Genomic DNA, 24,268 nt, shown 5'->3' on the forward strand with positions numbered 1-24,268 from the left:
CTGCAATTCTCACAAACACTTTAGTCCCTCAACTAGGTTTGTCGTCAATACTCCAAAACCAACTGGGGCGGCACTAGATGCACTTACAACAACGGTCAAGAATATCCTGAAATACCTGAAAAGGACTAAGGATATGTTTCTCATATATGGAGGTGACAAAGAGCTCGTTGTAAACAGTTATGTCGATGCAAGCTTTGACACTAATCCGGATGACTCTAAGTCACAAACCGGATACGTGTTTTTATTAAATGGTGGAGCTGTCAGTTGGTGTAGTTCCAAGCAGAGCGTCGTGGCGGGATCTACGTGTGAAGCGGAATACATAGCTGCTTCGGAAGCAGCATATGAAGGAGTCTGGATGAAGGAGTTCATATATGATCTAGGTGTCATACCTAGTGCATCGGTTCCAATGAAAATCTTTTGTGACAATACTGGTGCAATTGCCTTGGGAAAGGAATCGAGATTTCACAAGAGAACCAAGCACATCAAGAGATGCCTCAATTCCATCTGCGATCAAGTCAAGGAGGGAGACATAGAGATTTGCAAGATACATATGGATCTGAATGTTGCAGACCCGTGATTACCCACAAGTATAGGGGATCGCAACAGTTTTCGAGGGTAGAGTATTCAACCGAAATTTATTGATTCGACACAAGGGCAGCCAAAGATTATTCTCAAGTATTAGCAGCTGAGTTGTCAATTCAACCACACCTGGAAACTTAATATCTAATATCTGCAGCAAAGTATTTAGTAGCAAAGTAATATGATAGTAGTGGTAACGGTGGCAAAAGTAACGGTAGCAGTTTTGGTTTTATGGTGATTGTAACAGTAGCAATAGAAAAGTAAATAAGCGAAAAACAATATATGAAAAGCTCGTAGGCAATGGATTAGTGATGGATAATTATGTCGGATGCGATTCCTCATGTAATGGTTATAACATAGGGTGACATAGAACTAGCTCCAATTCATCAATGTAATGTAGGCATGTATTTCGAATATAGTCATACGTGCTTATGGAAAAGAACTTGCATGCCATCTTTTGTCCTACCTTCCCGTGGCAGCGGGGTCCTATTGGAAACTAAGGGATATTAAGGCCTCCTTTTAATAGAGTACCGGACCAAAGCATTAACACTTAGTGAATACATGAACTCCTTAAACTATGGTCATCATCGGTAAGTATCCCGATTATTGTCACTTCGGGGTTAACGGATCATAACACATAATAGGTGACTATAGACTTGCAAGATAGGATCAAGAACTCACATATATTCATGAAAACATAATAGGTTCAGATTTGAAATCATGGCACTCGGGCCCTAGTGACAAGCGTTAAGCATAGCAAAGTCATAGCAACATCAATCTCAGAACATAATGGATACTAGGGATCAAACCCTAACAAAACTAACTCGATTACATGATAAATCTCATCCAACCCATCACCGTCCAGCAAGCCTACGATGGAATTACTCACGCACGGCGGTGTGCATCATGAAATTGATGATGGAGGAAGGTTGTTGATGATGATAGCGACAGATTCCCCTCTCCGCAGCCCCGAACGGACTCCAGATCAGCCCTCCCAAGAGAGATTAGGGCTTGGCGGCAGCTCTGTATCGTAAAACGCGATGAATCCTTCTCTCTTATTTTTTCTCCCCGAACATGAATATATGGAGTTGGAGCTGAGGTCGGTGGAGCGTCAGGGGGCCCACGAGGCAGGGGGCACGCCCAGGGGGTAGGCGCTCCCCCACCCTCGTGGACAGGGTGTGGGCCCCCTAACGTGGATTCTCTCACCAGTATTTTTTATATATTACAAAAATATTCTCCGTTGATTTTCAGGTCCTTTCGACAACTTTTATTTCTGCACGAAAATAACAACATGGCAATTCTGCTGAAAAACAGCGTGAGTCCAGGTTAGTTCCATTCAAATCATGCAAGTTAGAGTCCAAAACAAGGGCAAAAGTGTTTGGAAAAGTAGATACGTTGGAGACGTATCAACTCCCCAGACTTAAATCTTTGCTTGTCCTCAAGCAATTCAGTTGACAAACTGAAAGTGATAAAGAAAAACTTTTACAAACTCTGTTTGATCTTGTTGTTGTAAATATGTAAAGCCGACATTCAAGTTTTCAGCAAAAATTATGAGCTAACTGTCGGTGTCAAAACCGGCGGATCTCGGGTAGGGGGTCCCGAACTGTGCGTCTAAGGCAGATGGTAACAGGAGGCGGGGGACACAATGTTTACCCAGGTTCAGGCCCTCTTGATGGAGGTAATACCCTACTTCCTGCTTGATTGATCTTGATGATATGAGTATTACAAGAGTTGATCTACCTCGAGATCGGAGAGGCTAAACCCTAGAAGCTAGCATATGGTATGATTGTTGTTGTCCTACGGACTAAAACCCTCCGGTTTATATAGACACCGGAGGGGCTAGGGTTACACAGAGTCGGTTACAAGGGAGGAGATCTACATATCCGAATCACCAAGCTTGCCTTCCACACAAAGGAGAGTCCCATCCGGACATGGGATGAGGTCTTCAATCTTGCATCTTCATAGTCCAACACTCCGGCCAAAGTATATAGTCCGGCTGTCCGAGGACCCCCTAATCCAGGACTCCCTCAGTAGCCCCTTGTCGGCGTTCTGGGAACGGGGGTCCCCAGACTTGCCTGCCTGCGGCCCGCGGTGTGGCTGAGCCAGGAGGCCGTACGACCCGTCTTCACTAACAAAGTGCCCAAGACCCTCGCGAGGCAGACGACGCAAGACCTCCTCTGGAGTGGCCTAGCTAGGCAGGCTCACAAGGAGCGGAGATATCAAGGCGAGGCAAACCTCACGAGGCTTTTGTGACGTGAGCCGCGACGATCGACACCAGGCGGGCGCCAGCACGCACAGTGTCCTTGTTTCCTCTTTGGTGCAAAGCGGGCAAACGCAACCGCGGAGTACCGAGGCCTCAGGCAAAGGTTGAAATTTCGGTGCAACAAGACCAAGACCATGGACTGCAAGACGGAGGTCATCATGGAGCCCAGAACAGCGTCACCACCAGAAATTTGTGCAGGCGAAGACTACTTTTGTCAGGATAGCTTGTACTAGTTTCCCCTCTTCAAATTAGCCCGCCATTGTTGGCTCCCTTCCCGCTTGATATTTGGGAAGAGAACCAGGGCCTCTATAAATAGGACTAGCCACCACAGCGGAAGGGGATCGACATCATCTTAGCTAGAAGGGAGAAAGAGAGACCACCCACACACACAAGCTCACCGAGCTCAAGAACGCCTCAACCTCAGGAGGCCGTTCTTCCCTTGTATTGTTCATCATCAGCCCAAGAGGCAATCCACCACCACCACACTGGAGTAGGGTATTACACCACAACGGTGGCCCGAACCAGTATAGACCCTGTGTCCTTCTGTCTTGAGAGTTCATCGAGTTCGTCCGCTAGATCTTAGCGAGCTAGAGCGTAGATCGGTTGGAGGGAAAGACTTCACGCGCACCCCAGTGTTCGAACCTTAAGGGTTTGCCGGAACCCCACATCCCGACATTTGGCACGCCAGGTAGGGGTGCGCCGTAGCTTCCCTTCCATCAGTTTGTCGCTCCGTCGCTCCGTCATCTCCATGTCGAACGCTCGCCGCGCTCGATCTGAGCGTCGTGCCGCCCTCGCCACTCGCGTCGCTCAGACGGCTCCCATTGGCGGGCCACCTCGTCATTCTCCGTCCTCCGCCGCCAACGCTGCCACCGGCCCGATGGGAAACGAGCAGCAGGCATCCTCGCAACATCCTTTGGTGCGGCAGGACGGCCGCACCACTACTCCATCACTCACCCCTGCTGGCTCTTCGTCTCACGCGCACCGCGCTCCCATGGAGGCACGGGCTGCTTTCATCGCAGCGAACGAGCTCCTGCGTTACCGCCCCGTCGATGATGTCTATGAGGAGTGGCTCGACCGCGTCGCTGAGCTCGTCCGTGCCGCGGGGGGCTCTCTGGCGCCATCCCACTCTTTGCCTCCCCCTCAGCAGGCCGTGGGCGACGGGGCTCGTGGCATGCCTCCACCGCCTCAACCGCAAGACGGTGCCTTGGCGCCAAGGCGCATGCCTTCGCGGCGTGATCCGCCGCGCCCGGCGCCTGCACGTGAAGAAAGGAGCTGCCAAGAAATCGCGCGGCCACGAGAAGCTGCACCAGCGCTCCCCGCGCCACCTCGTCAAGACCGCGCGCCGCCTGCAGTGGCACAGCGCGGACCTCGCCAAGACCAAGCTCCGCCCCCAAAGCGGGCCCCGGCAACCACGGCAGGCTGCCGCGCCTTCACCCCTGAGCTGCGTAGCGTTGCCTGGCCAGGCAAGTTCAAGCCAGACCTGCCTCCTCAGTACGACGGCACCGCCGACCCCGCAGAGTTCCTGCAGCTCTATGAGTTGAGCATCGAAGCGGCCAACGGCGACGAAAAAGTCATGGCGAACTGGTTTCCCATGGCTCTCAAGGATGGGGACCGCTCCTGGCTCCTGAACCTACAGCACGGCTCGATCTCCTCCCGGGACGAGATGCGCGACCGCTTCGTCGCCAACTTCCAGGGCACTCGTGACCGTCCACCAGTAGCGGGCGACCTACGCCACATCAAGCAACAGCCAGGAGAGACCCTCCAGAAGTACATCCAGCGCTTCAACAGCACCCGCCTCAAGATCCCCAAGGTCACGGACGAGGCCATCATCTCTGCGTTTTCCGATGGCGTCCACGACGTCAAGATGAAGGAAGAGCTGGCAATCCATGAGGAGCTTTGCACATCTCAGGAGCTGTTCAACCTGGCGACCAGGTGCGCAAGAGCTGACGAGGGGCGCCTCTCTCTCCTTGAGCTGCCAGCTACAGGAGTGGAGGAAAAGAAGGCCAAGGCCAAGGACGTGAAGCGCAAAGAGGCAGTAGTACTCACAGCAGAGCCCGACACCAAGCGAGGCAGAGATCAGCCCGAGTCATCCAAGAACGGTCGCCCATTCCGCGCCTTCCACAACCTGAACACCCACAACACTAGCGACTGTCAAGAGCTCAGAGCCATTCGGGAAGGACGCTTCGGCCGACGCCCCGAGCGCAGTGACTGGGGCTACGACCGCGGAGGCGGATGCTGGGACGACCATGGCCCGCGCCAGGAGTGGCGTGACCGGCCTCGTGAGGACCGTTGGCAGGACCAACCTCGCGAGGGCACCTGGAGGGACCCGCCTCATGAGGATCGCCCCCAGGGCAACGCTGGTCTTCCCCCGTTGCCGCCGTCAAGGAGGAACGATGACCACCACCAGGACGAGGGGGCTAGGGGCTTCCAGGAGCCGCGCGCGGTCGCTTGCATCTTGGGCGGCGCTCAGGCCCCAGCCTCTCAGCGCATCTTCAAACAGTTTGCTCACGAGGTGAATGCGGCGCTCCCCAAGCTCAAGGCCACGCGCCCGCTCCGGTGGTCCCAATGCGCCATCACCTTCAGCTCGGCCGACCAGCTCAAGTGCATAGCCACCACTGGCACACTCCCAATGTTGTGCTCCCCAGTCATCAGCAATGTGCAAGTCACCAAGACTCTCATCGACGGCGGCGCAGGGCTCAACGTCCTATCCGTCGACACGTTCGACGACCTCCAAGTGCCCTATGAGCAGCTCCAGCCAACCAAGCCTTTCTCAGGAGTGATTGATGGTTCCACCACACCAATAGGGCAAGTCCGCCTGCCTGTCACCTTCGGGGAGCGCAAGAATTACCGCACCGAGCTCATCGACTTCGACGTCGCGCACATCCGCCTGCCATACAATGCCATTCTCGGGTATCCAGCCATGGCCAAGTTCATGGAAGTCCCTCACCACGGCTACTACGTTCGCAAGATGCCAGGAAGCGGGGGGATCATCATGGTCCCATGTGAAGAAAGGGATGCAGTGTGCTCCCTTGAGCGCGCCTTCCAAGCCGCGGCAATCGATAACCCTGACAGTAGAAGCGAAGGCCCTCCGGAGACCATCCCCAAGAAGAAGCTACCGCGCCGTGCAGGACCCCAAGAAGATGGCGTCGCATCAGGAGCCTCGTCAGGATCAGCGCCCGCCCAGGGGCGCCTCTCCACCGCATAGGAAAGCGCGCCCGACGCCCTCCTCAGGCAAGGCTCGGGGGCTCTCTTCTGGAGGGCCTCAGACATTGCCAATCTCACGAGGGAGGCGCTTGGGCACCACTTGGAAGGGTGCTTCATGGCACGTGTTCCTCAGGAGAGGGTGGGGCAAGGAATGCCCACCACCCACGAGTGCATCACCAAGACCACCCAATAGCTACAAGACGCAAGAGCCATGCGTGGCGACAACCGCTCACAGAGTGTGGCTCACCACCCAGGCGAGGGTGCTGAGCTGCGCGCCTGCGTCGACATCCTAGGGCTCAACGGGGCCGCATCTCAGGAACGCTTATGGCCATCACGCGTGGGGCGCTATGAGGGTCCACCACACAGCTTCGTTCGCATGCCCTTCGGCTTGCCGAGCATGGCGTCGGCCCATCAGCGCAATGTGTGGCTAGTCCTGATGGCTCAGGAGGCCAGGTTCCACGCCGTTCTGGAGGAGATGGCAACGGCCTTCAGGGAACCTCCTGAGCTCCCAGAGCCTCCTGAGGCTCAGGGTCCCGGTGGCTCATGAGGAGTCATTCCTTCAACGCGTGTCTTCAGCTGCACTAGCTCTACTTCGTCTGCAGACCCAGGTGACATCTTCCAAGTTCATTTAAGCTGGGAGCGCCCCTCGGGCTGCACTATTCCCAGGCCACGTGGGTCCGTCCCCGTGGCATGTATCCCTTTTGCTTATGTTCCTAAGCTTACCTCGCTGGGGGCGCCCCTCGGGCTGCATCATCCCCACACCGCTCGGGGCAGGCCCAGTGGCATGTACCTTCCTGCATTTATCTCAGACAATCTGCTCTTCATGCTTAACCTGCCAACTGCTATCACCTGTTTGATCATCGCCCGCCACGGGTCCGTTCGCCCCATGCAATTTGCTTGCACGTTAAAAATAGGGCTCCTGAGCATCGCGACTCAGGAGCTCTTACTAGCTCTCCAGCCCTCACCCCTGGGCTTGACCACGGCATCACGACCTGGCATACCAGCGGTGGCTGAGCTCGCTGAGGGCCGGGACCTGAGGACGTAGAGTGCTTGCATCTAACCGCCTTGCAGGGACATACAGTCACCAAGACTCAAGACCAGGCGCAACCCGCCTTGAGAAAGGGCCTCGTGAGTCCCGCGCTGGCTCACGAGTGCCCAGATACACCTCGCAGCCCTGCCGTGCAAGCCACATGTTAGGGAGGGGCTGTACATGCCCCGGGGGCTCCTCCCGGAGGGGGGGACCCATCCCATGCCCAAGTGGAAGCTCCATGCTCCGCGCTAGCTGTCGACACTGCCGAGGAGCGGCTATGCCCGTGCACAAGCGGAAGCACTATGCTCCGCGCTGGTGATAAACAACTGAGGGTGACCCCATGGTCGTACCAACCTCAGGGAGCCCAGAGCTCAGTGCCCAGCCTCACCACGATGCCTCCCCTCGGGAGAGTCACGCAAGGGGGCTAGGCACGGGGGCTGCGCTCGGGTCACGCCCAAGCGCACGCCACCCAACTAGGTCCCTCGGACGTTGGCATCGCGCGCCCCTCCCGAGGCCTCGGCGAGGGCAGGTATGGAAATTATTTGAATGTCAAGGGGGACTCCTGAGCATCGCGACTCAGGAGCCTAACTAGTCACGTAGCCCCTCACTCCTTGGACCGTCCTGGTCTCCGGCCGGCCCAACAGCGGTTGAGGTATGCGCGGGGCCGGGTTCTGCCGACGTAGAACATTAATCTATCCTCACGAACTCTCCCTATATGTTGTTCGCACGTCAAGGGGGACTCCTGAGCATCGCGACTCAGGAGCCTAACTGGTCACATAGCCCCTCACTCCTTGGTCCATCCTGGTCTCCGGTCGGCCCAATGGCGGTTGAGGTATGCGCAGGGCCGGGCTCTGCCGACGCAGAACAAGGCAAATAAGGAAGGAAAACGCAGAATCTCAAAGCAAATATTACAATCATACTGTTCTTGCAATACCAAATGAAAAGTCTAAACGCCTCCACGAGGCCTGATGTATGTCGTAGGAATGAAACAAGGAGAGTAGCCGCAGGTCACCCCTGGATGTCACCGTCGCCTGCGGAAGGAGCTCCCCTGTGGGCGACGATGTCCTCACCTTCGCCACCAGCCGTAGGATCCGCGACATCGACGGACAGAGGATCGGAGACAAAGCCGCGGAACTTCCCTAGCAAAGCCTCCACTTGACCTTGAACGGTTGCGGCGGCGGTTTCATAGAGATCTTCAGCCACAGGCTCCAACAGCTCGTCAAGCTGGGCGTCGGGGTCGCGGAGGTCTAGATGGCTGAGGATGCGGGTAAGTGCGGCTGAAGACAGAACGTGAGCTTCCGCCTCCGCCATGGGACCGAGGCCCTCAACGACCTCCTCAAGCGCCTTCACCATGAGAGGAAGCAGCTGGGCGGGGCCGTCCTCGTCAGTATCCAGCGGCTTCTCTAGGCCATGCTTGTCGATTGTCCTTAGTACCTTTCGAGATCTCTTCTCGAGATCGGCAAAGGCCACACAATCTTCGGCCAGGACCCACGCCTTGGCGTTGAGATCAGCCTCCTTCGCCCCCATCTTCTCCTCCAGCTCCTCCAACCGATTGCGCTCGGCAACCTGCCTCTTCCCCAGCTCCGCCAGCTCAGCATCACGGTTCTTGGTGGCTTCCTCCCGGGCCTTCATCTCCTTATCCTCTGCTTCACGGCGGCGCGCCTCTTCGGCGTGCTCATCGCGTAGGCTCTGCAACTCGCCCTCCAACGCTTGGCAGCGGTCACGGGCGGCCTTGGCTTCTTTCAGCGCCGCCTCACGATCGGCTGCAGCACCGACGGCTCCTTGCTTCTCTCTCTCGGAAGCCGCAACAGCCTGGCCCAACGTCGCGCGTACTACCAGGTCAGAATGAAGCCAGCCAGAGGCCAGCTCCAGACGCTCGGCCACCAGGCGTGGGTCAACGCTCAGGAGATCTGCCTGCAGTTGGGTCATCTCTGAAAGGGCACGCTCCAAGACGGCAGTGGGAGCGGAAGAACGAAGGAGTGGAGGCGCAGCAGTAGGAGGAAGCGACATCATCACCAGGGCTTGGGAGACCACGGGTTCCGGAGCAGCTGGGACCTCATCAGCCACGCCAAGTACCGGCACCTCCGGAGCCAGCGGGGCCATGCGGGCTGACTCCATGCGGCGGAGCTCCTCTTAGCCCCGCGAAGACGACCGGGCTGGGGAGGCACGGGTGGTGTTGCCTCCTTGCTCTATGGAGGGAGGCACAACTGCCTTGCCCTCCTTCCTGTTCTTCACTGAAGATGTCGGCCTGATCAACCAAAGGCGAGCATCAGGAAAAAACAAGCACCTGCACGGACCAAGCGAAGTTCGAAACACCTACCAGTCCACCGCAAGGTACTCCACCCTTCGCTTGTGAAGCTTGAGGCCCGACAGCATCAGGACCTGAGGAGCAGGCGCTCGGGCTCCGGTGGTGCCATGCGGTGCAGAGGCGGAATTGGATCCAGCCCCAGGAGGTGTTGGGGTGGAGGCGGCACCACGGTCCACCAGTGACGACCTACCCTTCGTCGGGACGAGGGGTTGCTCCTTCCCTCCTTGGTAGGCGTTAGCCTCGGCATCATCAGGAAGGGCGCGAAGAATCTCGGCCTTGCTCGGAGGGGAGGTCTCCTCCACCTCTTCCAGGGTCTCCTTAGGGTCCTCCTCCTCCTCCCCCTCTCCGCGGGACTCGCCAGAAGACACCTCCACTGGCTTCTGTGCCGAAGGAGCTCCCGAAAGCACCGGCGGCACCAGCCCGCGCACATCAAAAGTCGGCCTGGAGGCGACGAATTCCTCCCGGTCCCTGCGTTGGAACAGGGGAATGAAGGCGCTAGGTGGGTACTCCTAGTTGTCTCCAAGTATGAGGCACAGGACGGCATCCAGTTCGTCGTTAGGCAGGTCCCCCGGCCTCAGGTGGGCCTTGTTTTCCCCTCCTTCAAGCTGCTAGAAGGGGCGCGCGCGCGCCTGGTGTGGGGCGACCCGCAGCGTCAAGAACTCCCTCAGGAGCATCGCTCCCGTTATTTTGGCCGCCCTCGCATTACCCGGCTTCAGGTCAGTCATCATCTGCTCCAACACTGACGATGCCCGCTCGTCGACAAGCTCCGCCCTGGGCCACTCCTTGCCTTGTCGGGGCGCCTCCGCCGGCAACGCCAGGCGCAGATGGGAGAGCTTGGCGTCCACCATGACCCACTTGGATCGAATGTTATCGGCCCTCTTCCCGGTGCTTGAGATCGAGTTGGCCTTGCCGGACGGAACAAAGTTGGCGCATCCAGAGATGTGACCCTCGCTGACACGAAGGAAGAAGAAGTGGCGCAGGAGCGCCACGGAAGGCATCACGCCCAGGTACGCCTCACAGTAGTAGGTAAAGATGGACAGGAGGAGGACGGAGTTGGCGTGGAGATGCAACGCCTGCAGCCCATAGTGGTCGAGGACTTCATAGAAGAAATCAGAGAAGGGAGGAACCAACCCAACGGCAACGCTGCTCGAAAAGAAGGGGAAGAAGGTGCTCCCCTCAGGCTTCGGCTCGTCGGAGGCAAGCCGGAGCTCCGTCTTCCCCCACTCGTTGCTCTCTCCCGCCGTCAGCAGGCGCACGGAGGCGAGGCTCTTCTCCGTGATAGTGGGTGCCTCAAGAGTGGGCTCATACCAAGCCGGGGACGAGGAAGTCTTGACCTTGCGCGGCGCCATGGGCGGCAGATGCAGAGAGAGGCCGGAGCAGATCTGTAGCTAGCGGCGGCGAAGAGCAAGAAAGGGGATCTGGAGTGAGGCGAGGAAGAAGCAATGAAAGCAAGTGCCGTCCGCGCTAGCCTTTTGTCAGGTCAAGCAGTTGCCAAAACAATGTGGGGAAGCGGAGACGCCCACGTCCAATCAACCGCCACGTGTCAACCGAGGCCGCAGGCTTTTGGGGCCCGCGGTGCTCCGAACTTGACCATTGTCTTCGCCGCGAAGCCAAGCCCGCATGCACCTTGGGCCCGGGGGCTACTGTCGGTGTTCTGGGAACGGGGGTCCCCAGACTTGCCTGCCTGCGGCCCGCGGCATGGCTGAGCCAGCAGGCCGTACGACCCGTCTTCACCAACAAAGCGCCCAAGACCCTCGCGAGGGGCCAAGCATCGCGAGGCGGACGACGCAAGACCTCCTCTGGAGTGGCCTAGCTCGGCAGGCTCACGAGGAGCGGAGATATCAAGGCGAGGCGAACCTCACGAGGCTCTCGTGACATGAGCCGTGACGATCGACACCAGGCGGGCGCCAGCGCGCACAACGTCCTTGTTTCCTCTTTGGTGCAAAGGGGGCAGGCGCAACCGCGGAGTACCGAGGCCTCAGGCAAAGGTTGCCATTTCGGTGCAACAAGACCAAGACCATGGACTTCAATACGGAGGTCATTGTGGAGCCCAGAACAGCGTCACCACCAGAACTTTGTGCAGGCGTATACTACTTTTGTCAGGATAGCTTGTACTAGCTGTCCCCCTTCAAATTAGCCCGCCATTGTTGGCTCCCTTCCCGCTCGATATTTGGGAAGAGGACCAGGGCCTCTATAAATAGGACTAGCCACCAGAGTGGAAGGGGATCGACATCATCTTAGCTAGAAGGGAGAAAGAGAGACCACCCACACGCACAAGCTCACCAAGCTCAAGAACGCCTCAACCTCAGGAGGTCGTTCTTCCCTTGTATTGTTCATCATCAGCCCAAGAGGCAATCCACCACCACCACACTGGAGTAGGGTATTACACCACAGCGGTGGCCCAAACCAGTATAAACCCTGTTTCTTTCTGTGTTGAGAGTTCGTCGAGTTCGTCCGCAAGATCTTAGCGAGCTAGAGCGTAGATCGGTTGGAGGGAAAGACTTCACGCGCACCCCAGTGTTCGAACCTTAAGGGTTTGCCGGAACCCCACATCCCGACAGCCCTGAAGCAGGCTTCAATGACAACGAGTGCGGCGCACAAATTGTCTTCGGCATTGCAAGGCGGGTTCCTCCTCCGAATACTCCATAGATGATTTTGAACACAAGGATAGTGTCCGGCTCTGCAAAAAAAATTCCACATACCACCATAGAGAGTATAATATTTCCACAAATGTAATCTGTTGACAACTTTTCATAACATGACATCACGCCATGGCCCCAGTTATTATTCGAACCGTCTTTCTCAACCAGCTACTGCACATATTGTGAGGCGGTTTTCTTGGCACGTCTTGTCGAAGCAGAGATCGTGTCCCCTTATCACGGGATTCTCATCAATATGGGTGAGGGTAACCCAACCTCGCCATCAATCACGACGCTTGGTGAATAAGTGAGTTTTACCAGGCAAGTGGGGAGGCGCATAGTTTCTTCCGCCCTTATAAAGGGGTAAGGGTTCCACCTTTTTACCCACGCCTTCTTCTCTCCTGCCCATCCATTCTTGCGCACTCGAGCTCCAGCACCCAAGTTTGCATTTTCTCTGAAGAACCACTCCAAATATGCCCAGAGCGGGAGGCAAGTGGATGGCCTCTACCGTCCGGAAGAAGGACATCAAGAAACTTCGGGAGGCCGGGTATCTAGCCCAGAAAATCGGCCACCGTCTCCCGACAGCGAGACAGATCGTCCCTACCCCGGAACCCCACGAAAGGGTCGTATTCCTCCCTCATTTTATCCGCGGGCTAGGGTTTCCCCTCCACCCATTTGTTCACAGCATCATGTATTATTGCGGGATCAATTTTCATGATCTATCCCCCAATTCCTTCCTGAACATCTCGACATTCATTGTCGTGTGCGAGGCTTTTCTTCACATCTCGCCACACTTCGGCTTATGGCTAAAGATCTTTAATGTGAAGCCCAAGGTAGTGGGCGGTGAGCACACTGAGTGCGGGGGTGCTATGGTGAGCAAGATGCCCAACGTCACATGGCCAACAGGTACCCTAAATGATTCCGTCAGTGAGTGGCAACAGGAGTGGTTTTACATTACTGAGCCGCGCGGCGCGAAGTGGGCCGCTGCTCCCGAGTTCCGATCCGGAGCCCCTCTGCGGCTCACGTCCTGGGTCAAGAAGGGCCTTGACTGGTCTTCGTCCGACGAACTGTTGGCGCTCTAGACGTGTGTCAAGGATATGGAAGACAAGAATATCGAACTTGTCAATGTAGTCCAGGTGATGTTAGTCCGTCGGATCCTACCTTGTCAACACCAGACTTGCAATCTATGGGAATTCGATTTGGCCAAGCACCAAACCCTGCGAGAGCTCTTTGGCTCCTCGCACGAAGACATATGGAAGGTTCTTTTTAAGCCCGGCAAATCATGGCCGGACTTGGCCGAGGACCGCGGGTACCAACTGTCCCGCCCTGCAAGCTCGGTAAGTTACCATACATTTTATTCACATAACTCAAGGGAAATGCTTAATGTGTTTTACACAACTCTCCTAGGGCTGGACGAAGAAGGCGGGGCGGATCCAATGTCCGGCCCCGTTGCTCGAAGAACCGGGCGGCCCACTTCTAACGAAGATGTTGGACCCGGCGCCTTACAAGGTGCCGGAGAAGAAGACCGAAAAGGAGGCCAAAAGACCCGGGGAAGCCTTCATCACCGTGCCCGACCTTCCTCCGAAGAGGACGAGGAGGAGGAAGACGAATCCCCAGTAGGGGGAAGAAAGAAGAGGACGGCCTCCGTACACTTGGAGGCCGAGTCGCCTAAAAGGGGGAAAACTATTCTTCCGGAAGAGTCCACTGCCGTCGCCGATAGCAGCCCGACATGGGATCCTAGGGCCCAGTCCCTAGTGAACTCGTAAGTATATAAAATCCGAACACGTTCATGTGTCTGGACCCATCATGGCATAGTATTTTAACCTGAGCCATATTTTTTGTAGTCTGACGGGATCCCGTTCCGAACAATACTCATCTGAGGATTTGCTGAGCTCGGATGCTATGGAGAGTGGGACGCCTTCGAAGGCCCCTCCCCCCGAACATGTGATCAACACCGAGGCTTCGTCCCAGAGGGACTCTGTCCAAGGAGGGGCGGAGAAAATCATGAAGGCGGTGCCTGGAGGTCAAACTTCAGGGGCCGGAGACATGGGGGAGAAGATCCCCATAGGAGTCGACGGAGAGGACCATCTTGAATTCGGCCCCCAGCCGGACACAGTTTCGGAGACCAATACAGCTCCGGAATCAAGCAGGCGGTCGTCCTCGGCTGGAGAGGGCATCCCTGTTCCACCGACGACCTCTGTCCAACCAGAGGCGCCGGGTTCTCTATTGGCGGCGCTGAAGAGCGCATCCATCGTCGATGAACACCGTGCCCTTATCGGTGCGGCGATTGAGAAGATTCAGACCGCTGAAAATGGACTGAATGAAGCCTGTATTGACCTTATGAGAGGTTTTGAGGTATGTTTTATACGATTTCGAAGAGTGTCATAGTATGGATAGTAGCCCCTGATACATTGTCCGGTGAACGAAAGAACCGGACAGAGGATCAAATATATTTTTCGCAGGAAGACTCATTTGATGACATATATCTCTCTCCTTTTGTAAGCAGGCGTCTGTAGCGGCTACTGCCGCTCATACCATGGAGGTTTCCGGACTGAATCAAAGTCTGGAGCGGGCCGAAGCGGAGCTTGGCCAGTTAAAAAGGCAGTTGGAAGATCAACAAGGTATGCACAAATCTTGTTTGCGTTCAGTGCGAATGAATTTTCAGTATGATAGAATATGTGTCATGATTTGTGCCAGAGGTGATGACCGAAGTCGAGGCTCTGAAGAAGGCTGTTGCCGAGGCTGAGGAAAAGGCAGACGCAGAGCAGGCTCTTCGTGAGAAGCACGAGGCCAAGGTTGTGGAAGCTAGGCGAGAGCTCCAAGAGGCCATGAAAAAATGCGAGACCCTGGAGCAGAGTTTAACGAAGAAAGAATCCGAACTCACCAGGGCTCATCAGGCCATGTGCAATGCCCGTGGGAAAACCCAGGACGCCCTGCAGGAGATCCAAGAGGCGAGGGAGATCACGGCGGGTAAGGTCTTTTTCCATGTAAATCAAGTATTTCAGGAGGAAAATTATGCTTTATAATTTTATGTTCGGATTTCTCCAGGGGTATTTGCGGAACTTCCTCGCAGCGTATCGGATGCCGCCCAATTCTACCGAGCCAAAGAGGGGAATACTGTGGATAAGCTCTTCTGGTCGCAGTATCTGGCACCGAATTATCCGGTGCCTTTTACCGATCAACTAAAACAGCTGATCGAACTGCATAAGGCGGCCGAACTAGCCATGAAGGATTTGATTATCTGGCTATGGCCCGCCGAGCCGATTCTAGGTAGCTACTTCGGGCTCGTGAAGCGGCTTGTTAGTGCCCGCCCTCGACTTGACGTCATCAAGCGGTTGGTCTGCATAGAAGGTGCACGAATGGCCTTTGCCCGCGCAAAGGTGCACTGGGGGAAGATGGATGCTGAAAAGCTGATGACCGAGGGACCGCCAGAGGGAAAGGAGGACCGCAAGCCCGAATTGTATTATGAAAGTGTCCTGAAAGGATCCTGCCTTGCGGCAGAGCAATGCACCAAGGACATTGTATTTCCATGAGTATAGTCATGTTGTCCTTTGTAATGTGTGAACAAGGTCATTTCTATTATTTATTGCCTGTTATAAAAGTTTACCCTCCTGCGCGGCCGTTTTATATATTAAACCTGAGAATTGGCCAGTCATCGGCTTCTGCCCCCTCGTAAGAAATACGGGGGTGTTCGGGATAAACCCGATCACTCTTTACCCCAGTGTTGGGTCCTTTGAAGGAGGTGTTTAGCACAGCGAACCAGGCAATCTGACTATAGGGCTTTATCATTCTCACTTAGCCATAGGAGCATTAGGAAGGTAGGCGCAGCCCCTGGTGTTCGGAAGACCGCACGAGGGGCCCTATAGGCACCTGATCGGAAGAAGAACCAATCCATCGCACGCTGCATTGGTTATGGCATTATGCGGGAGAAATCCTTAAAGATTTTACAACCTCTCGAACAGCTGACCAGCTCTCGCCGTATCATGACAGTCAGTTTTCAGCTTTCTCTACTGAGGTGCTCGTCCAGAAGAACCGGGACACAATCACAGTAGTTCTCCCTGTGCCGCCTTAGCTGATATAGCGGAACGTAAGGCAGCAAAACATGGGAGCCGGGCAAACCCAACATTTGACCCAAGACATGATTCGGAGCTGATGCATATAATGCTATAAGTTCGGGGTGCTGAACTTCCGTGAAGGTGTTCAGACTTTATTGCCGTATTATGGGTAAAATGAAGCCCCTGGCAAAGGCATATCGCGGTGTATGGATGCCACTTAACAAAAGAGTTTCAATAAGAAATAACAGCAAATAAGCGTCATATAAATCCACATGTTGTATTTGAATAATACGTCGAAGAGTATGAGTACATGTAATGTGATAAAAAGGGGAATATGACAGTGGAACTTGCTGGGACCGGGGAGGAAGAAGATGTGTACAGATCTGGAGTATAGTCGGATGGACGTCGCGAGGAATATCTAAAGATTCCCTTGTGCGTTCGAGCTGTTACCATGTCACCGGCCCCGGTCTGCGCAAAGGTGAGCATGCAAAGGAAATGTAAGAAATATTTGTGTTCCGGAGAGCGGTTGAGCCGCGATATGTGGCATGTTCTGGACTTCGCCGGAATGTTTAGTTGAGCCCTGGACGATCCGGTCTATCCTGCCGTGAAGTAGTTCAGACTACTTTGAATGTGTCCAGGGTTTTAGCCGTCGACTCAAGATTTGACTGAAAGGTGCCCTCCATTGCTTCTGTTGTTAAAGCGGCGGCGTACTCTGTGGTGCCGAGGGAGAGTTCGACCTCGCCGTTAACCGTGATGACACCGCGCGGACCGGGCATCTTGAGTTTATGGTAGGCATAATGTGGCACCGCGTTGAATCGAGCGAACGCAGTTCGCCCAAGCAGTGCCTAATAATCATTGCGAAAGGGGACGATGTCGAAGATTAACTCTTCGACACGGTAATTGTCTGGTGATCCGAAGACTACCTCGAGGGCGATGGAGGCGGTACAGCTAGCCTCCACGCCTGGTATAATACCTCTAAAGGTGGCTTTAGTGGGTTTGATCATCGAATGATCGATGCCCATCTTGTGCACTATGTCCTGGTAAAGCAGATTTAGACTGCTGCCTCCGTCCATAAGGACTCGTGTGAGGTGGAACCCGTCAATTATTGGGTCGAGGAGTAGTGCGGCTGGATTGCCGTGACTGGTGTTGACCGTATGATCCATTTGGTTGAAGGTGATCGGCCCTAGTTTGTATTGCGGGCTGACTGGTTTCGTTAGGTCGACATCCCTAAGGGTGTGCATCCGGTCCGGGTTGGGAGTGTGGGTGGCATTTACCGTATTCACCATTTGAATTTGCTGGAGAGATTTCTTTTGTCCTCCTCTATTCGGTGATCTGGGATCCTCGTCGCTGTCATCGCTTTGAGACCCCTTATCTTTGTTTTTGGCACCTAACCTGCCAGCTTGTTTGAAGACCCAACATTCCCTGTTGGTACGATTGGTTGGTGTTCCTGGTTTGCCATGAATTTGGCATGGACGGTCGAGTATGCGGTCCAAACTGGACGGACCCGAATTGTCATTTTTGAGTGGCCCTCTCCGCTGCCCGGACTTAGAGCTATTAAATCCGGCATTGACTGTCGTTGAAAGTGCAACTATCCCTAGGTGGTTTTGGTAATTCATAACAACATATAGCTCATTGAGCTAATGCTATTCCAAGATGACTATTTCAGGAAAGCTCAATGATTGGCATGGCATGGATGTGAAAGTGGAACCCTCAAAATGCTAAGGACAAAGGATTGGCTCAAGCTCAAAAGCTCAAGACTCTTCATTTTATAATTTAGTGATCCAAGATCACATTGAGTCTTTAGGAAAAGCCAATACTATCAAGGAGGGATGAGGTGTTGCTTAATGAGCCTCTTGCTTCATGTGCTTAATGATATGCTCCAAAATCCTCAGCTACTTTCCCATATCCACATATGACCTAAACCCTAAGCCAAACTCGGTCCTACCGATTCTTTCTATCCAGCGCAACCGAGTTTCACTTGTCATAAGCCACTGCCAAACCCTAGCAATTCGGTTCTACTGATAGGGATCTCGGTCTCACCGAGATGGGATTGAAAACTCTCTGTTTCCCTTTCGTAACTTTTCGGTCTCACCGAAAGAGCGAATCGGTCCCACCGAGATTGCAATGTAAACTCTTTGTTTCCCTTTTGTAACTTTTCGGTCTCACCGAAAGAGCAAATCGGTCCCACCGAGTTTGCCTGACCAACTCTCTGGTTAGCTTATTACCAAACTCGGTCTCACCGAGTTTGTGTAATCAGTCTCACCGAGATTACGTTATGCCCAAACCCTAACCATATCGGTCCTACCGAGTTGCATGTCAGTCCCACCGAAAATCTCTAACGGTCACTAGGTTTACCTTTTCGGTCCGACCGAGTTTGTTGATTCGGTCCCACCGAGATTGGAAAACTATGTGTAACGGTTGGATTTTGTGTGGAGGCTATATATACCCCTCCACCTCCTCTTCATTCGTGAAGAGAGCCATCAGAACACATACACAATTCCAACTCATATGTTCTGAGAGAGAACCACCTACTCATGTGTTGAGACCAAGATATTCCATTCCTACCATATGAATCTTGATCTCTAGCCTTCCCCAAGTTGCTTTCCACTCAAATCTTTTTTTCCAAAAAATCCAAATCCTATGAGAGAGAGTTGAGTGTTGGGGATACTATCATTTGAAGCACAAGAGCAAGGAGTTCATCATCAACACACCATTTGTTACTTCTTGGAGAGTGGTGTCTCCTAGATTGGCTAGGTGTCACTTGGGAGCCTCCGACAAGATTGTGGAGTTGAACCAAGGAGTTAGGAGTTTGTAAGGGCAAGGAGATCGCCTACTTCGTGAAGATCTACCGCTAGTGAGGCAAGTCCTTCGTGGGCGATGGCCATGGTGGGATAGACAAGGTTGCTTCTTCGTGGACCTTCGTGGGTGGTTGCTTCTTCGTGGACCCTTCGTGGGTGGAGCCCTCCGTGGACTCGCGCAACCATTACCCTTCGTGGGTGGAGCCCTCCGTGGACTCGCGCAACCGTTACCCTTCGTGGGTTGAAGTCTCCATCAACGTGGATGTAGGATAGCACCACCTATCCGAACCACGGGAAAAACATCCGTGTCTCCAATTGCGTTTGAATTCTCCAAACCCTTCCCTTTACATTCTTGCAAGTTGCATGCTTTACTTTCCGCTGCCAATATACTCTTTGCATGCTTGCTTGAATTGTGTGATGATTGCTTGACTTGTCCTACAATAGCTAAAATCTGCCAAGAACTAAAATTGGGAAAAGGTTAAGTTTTTATTTGGTCAAGTAGTCTAATCACCCCCCCTCTAGACATACTTTCGATCCTACAAGTGGTATCAGAGCTTTGGTCTCCATAGCTTTTGGTGGTCATAGCCTTGGTTTCACAACCTAGGAGAGTATGGCGTCTAGCGAGGGAAATTATCACCGTAGAGGTCCTTACTTTGATGGTACTAATTTTGCTAGTTGGAAGCATAAAATGAAAATGCATATTCTTGGACATAACCCCGCCGTTTGGGCTATTGTGTGTGTTGGTTTGCAAGGTGACTTCTTTGATGGGAAAGAACCAAACCGTGAAGCTACCGCGGATGAGTTGAAGATGTTGCAATACAATGCTCAAGCTTGTGATATTCTCTTCAACGGATTGTGCCCCGAAGAATTCAACAAAATCAGCCGTCTTGAGAATGCAAAGGAAATTTGGGACACTTTGATTGATATGCACGAAGGTACCGACTCGGTCAAGGAATCCAAGTTGGATGTGCTTCAAAGTCAACTTGACAAGTTCAAAATGAAGGATGGTGAAGGTGTCGCTGAAATGTACTCTAGGCTTGCTCTCATCAAAAATGAGATTGCCGTCTTAGGAAGTGAAGAGATGACCGATAGATTCATCATCAAGAAGATTCTAAGAGCCTTGGATGGAGAATATGATACCGTGTACACATTGATCCAAATGATGCCCAATTACAAAGATCTCAAGCCAACGGAGGTGATTTGAAGAATTTGTTGCTCATGAGATGTCACTTAAGGATAAAGAGGAACTTCACAACAAATCAAGTGGTGCCTACAAAGCCTCATGTGAAGCCCCTACATCATCAAGTGAGAAACAAAACTTCAATGAAGAATTGCGCTTAATGGTGAAGAACTTCAACAAGTTCTACAAGAGTAGAAGCAAAGATAGAAGCTTCAAGTCAAGGTCCTACAATGACAAAAGATCTTCTAGTCGAGAGCGAAACTGCTACAGTTGTGGAAGACCCGGACACTATTCCAATGAGTGTACGGCTCCCTACAAGAGAAGAGAATATTCTCCAAAAAGAAGAAGCAAAGAATCACCACCAAGAGAGAGAAGGAGTAGAGACGATCGTTATGAACGAAGATACTCACGGAGAAGTAAGGATTTGGAAAGGAAGGAAAAATCATCAAGGAGCTACACAAAACGAAGACATCAAGCTCATGTTGGTGAATGGGTATCCGGCTCCAACTCCGACAGCCACTCCGAGAGAAGTTATCACTCCGACTCCGAAGACACTCAAGATGAAGGTGTTGCCGGTCTAGCACTTGTGTCAACCAACTCCTACGACATATTTGACTCACCAAATGAAGGAATTGGAAGATGCTTCATGGCCAAAGGTCCTAAGGTAACACACCCCGAGTATGTTGATTTCAATAGTGATGAAGATGACTTGTTAGGTGATGATTTGCTTGTTGACAACTCTAGTGATGAATACTATGATGAAACGTCAATTAATCATTCTAATCAAGATAAAACGAATGACAATGATAAGGAGAAGATTGAGGCTCATGAAACTATCTTCGAAGATCATCGAGAACTTTTAAGAGCTCATGAGAAATTACGCTTTGAAAAGCTCAATCTTGAGCAAGAGCATGAGTTCTTAAAAGCAATCAATGATGATCTCCGCAAGATGATCTTCCACCACAAGACTACAAGAAAAAATGCAAGGACAAGCTTCAAGAGGAAATTGATGCATTTGAAGAAGCTCCTAAGACCTTAGTCAAGTGGATTCCCAAGACTACTTCAAGTTCCACTTCATCAAGTACGGCTACAACTCCAAGGATTCCCATCAAGATGGTGTGGATCCAAAAGAAGAATAACTAGAGAGTACTTGAGGGTGACTCCGCCAACATACTTCACTCTTATCATTTTGGCAAGAACAAGTGCAATCAACTTCCACATCTTGCACTAGTTCAAGGAGTCACAAACCCTCTTGTTGGTAAGACAAGGGACAAGGTAACCTAAAAGTTTTCATGGACATCATCTTGTGTGTGCATCACTCTATGTCTATGGATATCCTTGTTTGTTCCTTGTGGGACTAACCCATGTAGGTATTGAAAGTGCAATTCACTCAAATGGATAGCTCCAAGTGATCTACATCAACATTGAGCATCCACATCTTCAACATCTACATGAAGTCATCATCGACAAAACCCGAGGTTAGTTCATCCCTCTAAGGGGGGATATCACATCTAGGGGGAGCTTTACTCTAAGACTTGACCTAAAGCAACTCTAAAGATGTGAACACAACAATGCTTTATGTAAAAGTGGTAACCCCACTTGAGCTTAAACGATGAGTATGACCTATGATCAAGTGTTCTCACTTGACTCCTAAGTCAATATACTCATATATAGATGACCTTGTCATCGCAAATTGCTTGATAGATGCTAGAATTGGTTGTGCATGCCTTGTCACATATTTCATTTGCCATCTTATTGTGTGAGCATGCTGGTTGCATATTTTACTCATTCGAGGACATCCACTTGTTGTTTTGATTGTTTGGTTTTGTTTCCTTTTGCCAAGTGGATGGACAAGAATGCCTAAGAACCTCCTCTATCTATCTATGCTTTTCTCGTCTCAAACTCTATTCATGCTACATCACAAAATTTGATCAAGTCAGATTCGAACCACTCTGTGTGAGGAGCGCTCGGAGTCCCCGATTCGTCATAGACTTAAACTTCCAAAACCTCTTTATGATTCTCGGTCTGACCGATACCCTACTTTCGGTCCTACCGAGATCATTAAGTTGATCTAGGTTTTCGATCTCGGTGCAACCGATTTGAACCATTCGGTCACACCGAGTTGCAACAACTGTATACAGTTTTGCATCTCGGTGCCACCGAGTTGTTCCACTCGGTCACACCGACAGGGTCGGGCTATATATAGTCACGGGCAAAAATTTGGAAATTTCTCCGAAGCCCTTCGCCCGCGCGATAACCTGCTCTGCCAACTTGGTCTTCGGATCATCTCCTCGCCGCCAGCCACCTCCAGTCGCTGGTCTCCATCACCGTCAACGGAAATTCAACCCCGCCGTTGCCGCCGTAGCGAGTCTCCACCGAACTAGTGTATGGACTCGATCTTTGTGCTATTCCCCAATCCGATTCTTAGCACATTGTGATCATCATGATTCTTGCCACGTTTGTTAAACTTCTATCCAGTCAATGAACTCGTAGATTAGGTCTAATTCGAAAATTTTAGGGTTAGGTTTCCGCCGAAACCATCTCGGACCCACCGAGTTGAAAAACTCGGTCCCACCGATTTGGCTTATGCCATTGCACAAGTGAGACTCGGTCTGACCGAGAATTACTTATCGGTGTGACCGATTTTGGAACTTTGTGAAACCCTAGCAGTCTCGGTGCCACCGAACTGTGACTCGGTCTGACCGAGTTCACTAGTTTAGGTTCCAAAACTGCTTCCGTATCACCGAGTTTAAAAATCGGTAGATCCGAGATGATTTCAGTGGGAAACTAAAACTAAGATTTTGAATCATTCTTTTGCAAAAATCTCTGCATTTTGTGATGCTCATCCACTCTACCTCATCTATAAACTATTCACAGGGTCAACAGTCAGCTTGTTCATCATGTCAGACCAAAGTGATAGCCAGAACATGTCAGAACAACCAGTGCAGATGAGTGAGGGCACTAGTCCCTCAAGTTCTTCAGATGAAGGCAGCAGGAGCACCCCTAGCAATCTGCCAAAAGCTGCCACAAGACAAAGGAAGAAGAGAACCTCAGAATCAGAGGATGAGGACTATGTGGCAGACGAGGAAGCAACTTCAAAGAGAGTAGTGCTCGAGAAGGAACATGGCTCATCTCAAGGCACAAAGCCAGGATTGAAAATCAAAAGGCCAGCAGGTAGGCAGCCTATGCCAAAGACCAGAGCCTCAACTCAGATTCCTGAAAAGCCTGCAACCATAGAGCCAGTTGCTGCTGAAGGAAAGAAAAGGAAGGAAAGGGTCAAGAAGACCGTAGCCAGAGTGCTTGAAAAGGCTTCCATCATGGAAGAAGAGGAAGAAGAAGAGGTTGCTGCACCAACAACTAAGGCACCCAAGCTAATGGGTGATGCTATCAAATCAGGGGCTACTGCATCTAAGCCCAAGGAAGCACCCAAGGCTGCATCAAAGGTCAAGACAGCTCCAAAGAGAAATACGAGGAGCATACCTGCAACTGAAAAGAACAAGGCCCCAGTGCCTGAAGCTGCTGAAGAAGATGATGAAGAGCATGTTCTGAGAAAGCTCAAGCCCAAGATCCCAGACCACAATGATGCTCATCCTGTGGCTGAGGACATGAAGCTCAGAAGAGACTCAGGGATGAGGAAGTGGAGAGAAGCAGATCCGTATGCTTCAAGGAGAAGAACTGCTATTGATTACAGGTTTCACACTAAGGAACAACAGGACTTCTATGAGACAGTTTTGTTGGACAAGAAGCCCATAGTTTGTGACATGAGATGGGTTGATTGGGAGTACATCAAGGACAATGAAGAGCACTATCCTGGAGTGCAAGACAGCTTCAATGCTTGTGGAGTAGCAGACTTTGTTGGGCAGAAGCTCACAAAGTGGAACGAGGAACTTATTATGCAATTCTACTCCACGGCACACTTCTATCCAGATGGTAGGATAACTTGGATGTCTGAAGGTACGAGGTACCAATCTACAGTTGCTGAATGGGCTCAGCTGATCAATGCCCCAGAAGAGCAGGAAGATGACTTGGATGTATATGCCAAGAAGAAGATGGACCACAACTCTATGTCCAACATGTACAAGGAAATTCCAAATGAAGCACTTGATACTTTCAAGTTTGGCTCAGTGCATTATCTTCTGTCAGGGCGGCCAACTATCAACTGGATCCTTAGGCACACCTTGTTGCCCAAGTCAGGTGATCACAAGATGATCA

This window comes from Triticum urartu, chromosome 2 (assembly GCF_003073215.2).
Source record: "Triticum urartu cultivar G1812 chromosome 2, Tu2.1, whole genome shotgun sequence".
Lineage (NCBI taxonomy): Eukaryota > Viridiplantae > Streptophyta > Magnoliopsida > Poales > Poaceae > Triticum > Triticum urartu.